Source organism: Prosopis cineraria, unplaced genomic scaffold (genome assembly GCF_029017545.1).
Source record: "Prosopis cineraria cultivar Desert tree isolate PC_DT_omini unplaced genomic scaffold, ASM2901754v1 PC9, whole genome shotgun sequence".
Lineage (NCBI taxonomy): Eukaryota > Viridiplantae > Streptophyta > Magnoliopsida > Fabales > Fabaceae > Prosopis > Prosopis cineraria.
In genome coordinates, this window is record NW_026555340.1 from 17769653 (window position 1) to 17775382 (window position 5730).

The following is a 5730-nucleotide window of genomic DNA, read 5'->3' on the forward strand; positions in this document are numbered from 1 at the left end:
AGTGTCCCTGTCTCCCCCGATTGTAGATGTGTCAATAGTTTGTACAGCCAATGAAGATGCTCTCAATCGTGCTTGCCCTCCTCATCTTGCAGTGCTTTCACCAAATTTTCCCTCTCCAGCAAGTTTGAGCAACATCTGCGGACAAAAAATTCTTCCCCCGATAAAAGACAAGGAAATCTTTGTTTCTGGAGAGTAATGTACCTCCTGTTAATCTCTGCAGCCAGAAATAAAAATAATTATGCATTCAACAAACCATCATATTTATACTTCAGAACAAAACAAATCAATTATGATTGAATATAACAAACAACCTTGTGACTGACTATACTTTCAGTGACTATCTACTACACCAAATGAATATGAGATGACAGCAATTGGAAATTAAAAAACAAAAACAAAAAGGAAAATCTGGCTGACTTCCATTCTCATGTTAATCTCCATTATCTAGTTACATACAGATTGCTGACGATCTACATGATCTCTCCAACTATATAATGACAGGTTGGCTGCAGAAGTGATTAAGTCCATTTGAAAGAATATTAAACATTGCCTTTGCATCACAAGCATTTTCCTGAAAGCCCTTCAATGCCTTCTACTTAGTCAATAGGATGATCTCAGGAGTCTTTGAAATTTCTTTCACCACATCAGAAACTCATTTGAGGCTTATTCCACAACTCAACCATGTCCTTGCTTCCTTACAAGATTTATGGGTGTACATATTTCGTCCATAATGACCAAAGGGGAAAACTAGTCCCTAAGGCATTTAAATGCATTTTTGTTGAGTATCTGTCTACCATGAAAGGCTATATATGTTACTCCCCATTCACCAAGAAAACCTTTTTCACTTTAAATGTTAGCTTCTTTGGAACCACCCCTTTTTAATCCAAACATCCACTCATGGGGAGAATTCTGACATCTGAAAGCAATGTGTTCAGGACTAATTTTGAGCATATTAACTTAGTATAATGTCACCACAACTCCCTGAACCTGACAACCGCTGTCCTTGACCCTGAACCTAACACTTCTGTCCAAGACCTAACCAGAAATACCAATCACAAGCCCTCAGTCTGGAGCTGCATCTGAATCTAACCCAGATACTTAAGACTGCTTGAGACTTTCCCAAGTGATGAAATTGTTGTTATTAGAACCAAGTGATAAAATTAATAGGTTGATGAGGACTTTCGCAGCAGAATTTGAAATGAAGGGTCTACAGAACATGAGATATTTTGTACAGATAGTAGTTGCAAGAAATAACAAGAATATTCTTGTGTCTCAAGGAAAATACACTCTGGGTCTTCTTAAGGAAAAAGGATGCTAGGATGGAAGCCAGTTGATGGTTGCACAATAATGGGAAATATCATATAGGAAAAATTAGCCCAATAATAATTATGAAAATTAGCAATAAAATCCAAGATTTTACAAGTATTTTCTTAAGAGTGCAAAATGGTATATAAATCCTAATATTACTCAATTAAGCCCAAATTAATATAAAATCATCATTTAACACAGGATAATGTACAACAACAACAGCAAGCCTTATCCCACTAGGTGGGATTGGCTAACACTAGGTAATGTGGGATAAAATATATAAAAATCAAGACTTATCAATGCTCCTAAAGAGGCTGACAATAAGCTAAGGCTTCAGAAGGAAAGCCCCTCGGTTAATGTAGGTAGATACCATAGATTTGTGAGGAATTTGATTTACTCTTATCACATTCATCCAAACATCAGTTTTCCTGTCAGTGTAGCCAATCAATTCATGAACCAGCTAGAAGAGGAACACCTAGAAATAGTATACTGATTTCTTTTTTTCTCTTAACATGACTCCTGCAAAGGGACTATTTTCCAGAAAGGGACAAGATTTGTAACTGATTGAAAATCCACACGCTACTCTACTTCTGTATGGGAGAATCTGATTACAAGGAGAAGCATCAAATAAACAGTTGTTGCAAGGAGTAGTGTAGAGAACTAGCCCAAGGAATTTCCGAAGAAATTTGGTCAATGAGACCTCTCAAGGAACTTAAATTTTGTTGGCTGACCTATGAAAGTATGATGTGATAATGTGGTTCACAATTAAATTTCTAAGAATCCTAATGATCATGGTAGGACAAAGCCCTTAGAGATTGATCCTCGTTTCTTTGAGGAAAAAAAATTCTTAGGCTTGCTTGAATTAATTAATTATGTCCCTGCCAACACCTAAGTTACAAATGTGGTGATGAAAACAATTGCCTATTGAAGTATGAAGAACTGAGTTACAAGCTGGAGATGATCAGGGAAGAGTGTTCAAGACTTGAAGATATGCTTCTAGAAGATTTAAGGACTTCTGTTAATATTATCTATTTCGTTGTCATCTTTCTGCTATTATCCATTAGTTTCTCCCTATTTTTTCAACTTGGCCGGGATAAGGGTAATGTTACTTTTCACCCTGATTCATTATCTGATTGGTTTGGATCCTTACAGTTCCTATTTTTGTACTCCAGAAGCAGAGAATAAATCAGGGGAAAAAAATTGATCACAGGTTTCCACTGTAATATGCAGCTTGCAAAAGCTTCAGCGTGAGCAGGAATCTTATGATGTATAAGAATCGCTATTTTCAGCCATATCACCAAATCTGATTACTGTATGCACCATGTTATGGTATTCATTACAAAGAAAAAGCATATATTCTCCAATTGAAGTTTGGATAAGCGCAGATGAACTCCCAACAAAGAAGCTACTCATTACATTATATTTCATATATCATAGGGATCAAAAGGAGAAAATGACATCGTGGGTCAATACTAGATTACTATCGGAGGGGGGCAATGTTTCATGAAAGTTTTATGTGTCAATGAGGAAATACAAATCTTCTTAACTTGGGGAAAAGGATATTGATTAGAAGGATCAATATGTTCAAAAACTTGAGACAAAACAATTGTTCCATGCTGGGAAATTCAAATTTCTCTCCAACAGATGCTGCTAGAAAACATGTTGATCAAACATGAAAGGATCACCCACCAGTAGCTGCCATGCTAGTTATAGATTTAGGTGAATAAATACTTAAAACAGGGAGAAGCTATCGTGTAAGATGAACAGAAATTACTGAAAAGTCAGTATGCTTATGATTTATATCACCTTGATCTCTTCTGCCATTCTCTCACTGGTGGTTAGTTGCACACCACGTTTGAGAGCAATCTTTGCGATCGAAGTTTTTTCCCACAATTTAATCATTGCTGCAGCTAAACCTTGAAGCCGTCTGTTTCTACCTATATACAATGAAATAATAAGAAATCAAAATAGAAGTTCTAAACTATCTGTGCAACAAGGGCAATAATAGCTCACCTAATGCAAAATGTGGAGGAAGAGTCCTAGCAACCCTTCGTAGACTAGTTGCCTCCCTCAAACCAAGAGAGGATCTCACACCAAAAGGCAGAACTCTGAAGGGAGGTTGGAAACCAGGAATAGTCGCAGGAAGCATATCCGCATCCACAGGCAGGGGATCACATCCAGGCCAATCCGTGTACCTAGGACCCAGACTATCCAGTAATTTGTCTACTTCATCTTCATATTCAACTTCAGGTGGCAGCACTTCCTTCTGCTCATTTGTAGCATCCATATTTTCTAACTGTGCGTTCATCCCCATGTCAGAAGCAACATCAGATGCTTTCCCAACAACATTATTAGAAGGTGGTGGTAAAAGGTTTAAAGGATCCTTTCTTTTCTTGTATATTTGTTTGTCCCATTGCTCTGACGGCACCTCATAGCTCACACCCCTGTATAATGAAACCGAGTTGCCAGATCTCCATATCACCAGACCACCAGTTTTTCTCTGAACATGATTTCAAAAATTAACTAGACAACAAGAAAATACATATGTCGTCTAAGAATGAGTCATCCAATGAAACTTAACAAAAAAGAAAAATTATAGGTTAATTAAAATATCCAACCTACCGTATTTTCTGACTGACTGACAATGTACAAGATCGCTTTAGATACTGGAAACAAGACAAAGTAGCGAGGGCAATCCAAAAGTTCTATTCAATCATCATTCAACTTGATTATGAATAACTGGACTCTTCAAACAAAATTTGCGATTGAGGGAAAGGGCTTCCAAGTTCATGAGTTTTTATGTTGTTTAATATTTGTTTCCATTCGCTTATATTTTTACATATATATTTCAAAAAATTTGGTGCCTAGGGGGGAGAAAGAAGGGAAGTCATTACAAGGTTGTAATTCAGATAAGGCAAGGGTAAAAAGCAAACCTCCAGAATTTCATGCATCCTCTTCATGTTAAGTGCAGAAGCGCCTTCAAATTTAAGCCTCACAATCTCTGATGTCTTCCACCTCTCATGAATCATGTCTACAACAGCTTGAGTAACTCCACCACCCCCAATTCTTGTCTTATGCTTTTTCTGAAATGTCAAATTCTTCAACCTCCTCAGTTCTGATTCAGGAAGAGTCATTTCTGCCAAAGATGTCTTACTTCTGCTCCTCTGAGAAATTCCCGGATCTTCCCTTCTCTCCTTCCGCTTTTCCCATGGAAACAGTACCTCCCCATCGGCTCCAAAATTGCCTATCCCCAATGGAGATTCCGGTGAAAATCCACCTCGAGTATTCGGCAACATTCCTTCTTCCACGTTAAATATGTCCTCCACAGACCCTTTTTCCATCACTTTCTCTGTTGTTCTGTCTTGCTTCTCAATTCCATCAACATAGCCAAATCGCTTTAATTTCTCCACAATCCTCTCCATTGTACTACCACCTCGACCACGACCACCACTACCATCATCACTATCTCTATCACTATCACTCTCACTCCCTAACAAACCCAAATTTGACGAATGCCCTTTTTCAGAATCTCGATAATCCGCAGCAGCGCGAGGCGGTTTCGGACGATTTTGTTGGTAGGGTTCGTTCCATGTTTTCAACCAACTACGACTACATAAATTTTTGCTCGAGCTAGATTGGAATATGGGAGTTTTTAAGCCAACCAGGCGACAATTTCTAGAGGGTCGTTGTCCATTGATTGAAGCATAAACAACCCAGTTTCGTGACGCATAGAGAGTTTGATTTTCCAATTGAGCTGCTGTGTTGCACCTGAAGAAATGGAGGCAATAGAATTTCGGAGAGCTCTGAAACGAATCGAAGAATGTGACTGCTGGATGAAGCTGACGACTAGGAACAAGAGCCATTACAGTGTCCAGACTAGACTTGACATAGTCTTAGACAAAAAATAGTTGGAACCTGAATCCACGAATAGAATTATGAGTCCAGTCTCAGACTGGAGAAGAAATAGCTTTTGCTTCAGCTTCAGTGCTTGATTTCCGTCCCGAGTCTCACCTGTGTTATCCTCGCTGAGGCAAATATCTATGCCTCTCCCTCGGTTTCGAACGCCACGCCAGCTTCTGAATGAAAAGGCTAAAATCTATTTCTGTCCTCCTGGTTTATTTTGGGTTTTAGCGTAGTACTTAAATTTATAAAGTTAACCTTACACTATTAATTTTAAATGATTTTTATCAATTATTTTTTTAAAAAAAATAAATTTAATATATTAATATTTAAAAAATATTTTATTGACATTTAAAAGTTTAACATAAAAATATTTTTTTAATGATATTAAAGTTAAAAAATAAAAAAATATTTTACAAAATTAAATTAAAATGAAGCCTCATATAAATTTAAAGAAAGTGTACCCTTTAACCTATTAGAAGGTATGGGCACAAATAATAGTACCACCATTACTTCGCATGG

At 37.4% G+C, this 5730-nt stretch overlaps 1 pseudogene; it reads right to left on the minus strand.

Annotated features, from left to right (window-relative positions):
- LOC129319621 (CRM-domain containing factor CFM3A, chloroplastic/mitochondrial-like) overlaps positions 1-5396 on the minus strand; it is a 7478-nt pseudogene extending 2082 nt beyond the window's left edge.
- Between the last annotated feature and the right edge of the window lie 334 nt (positions 5397-5730).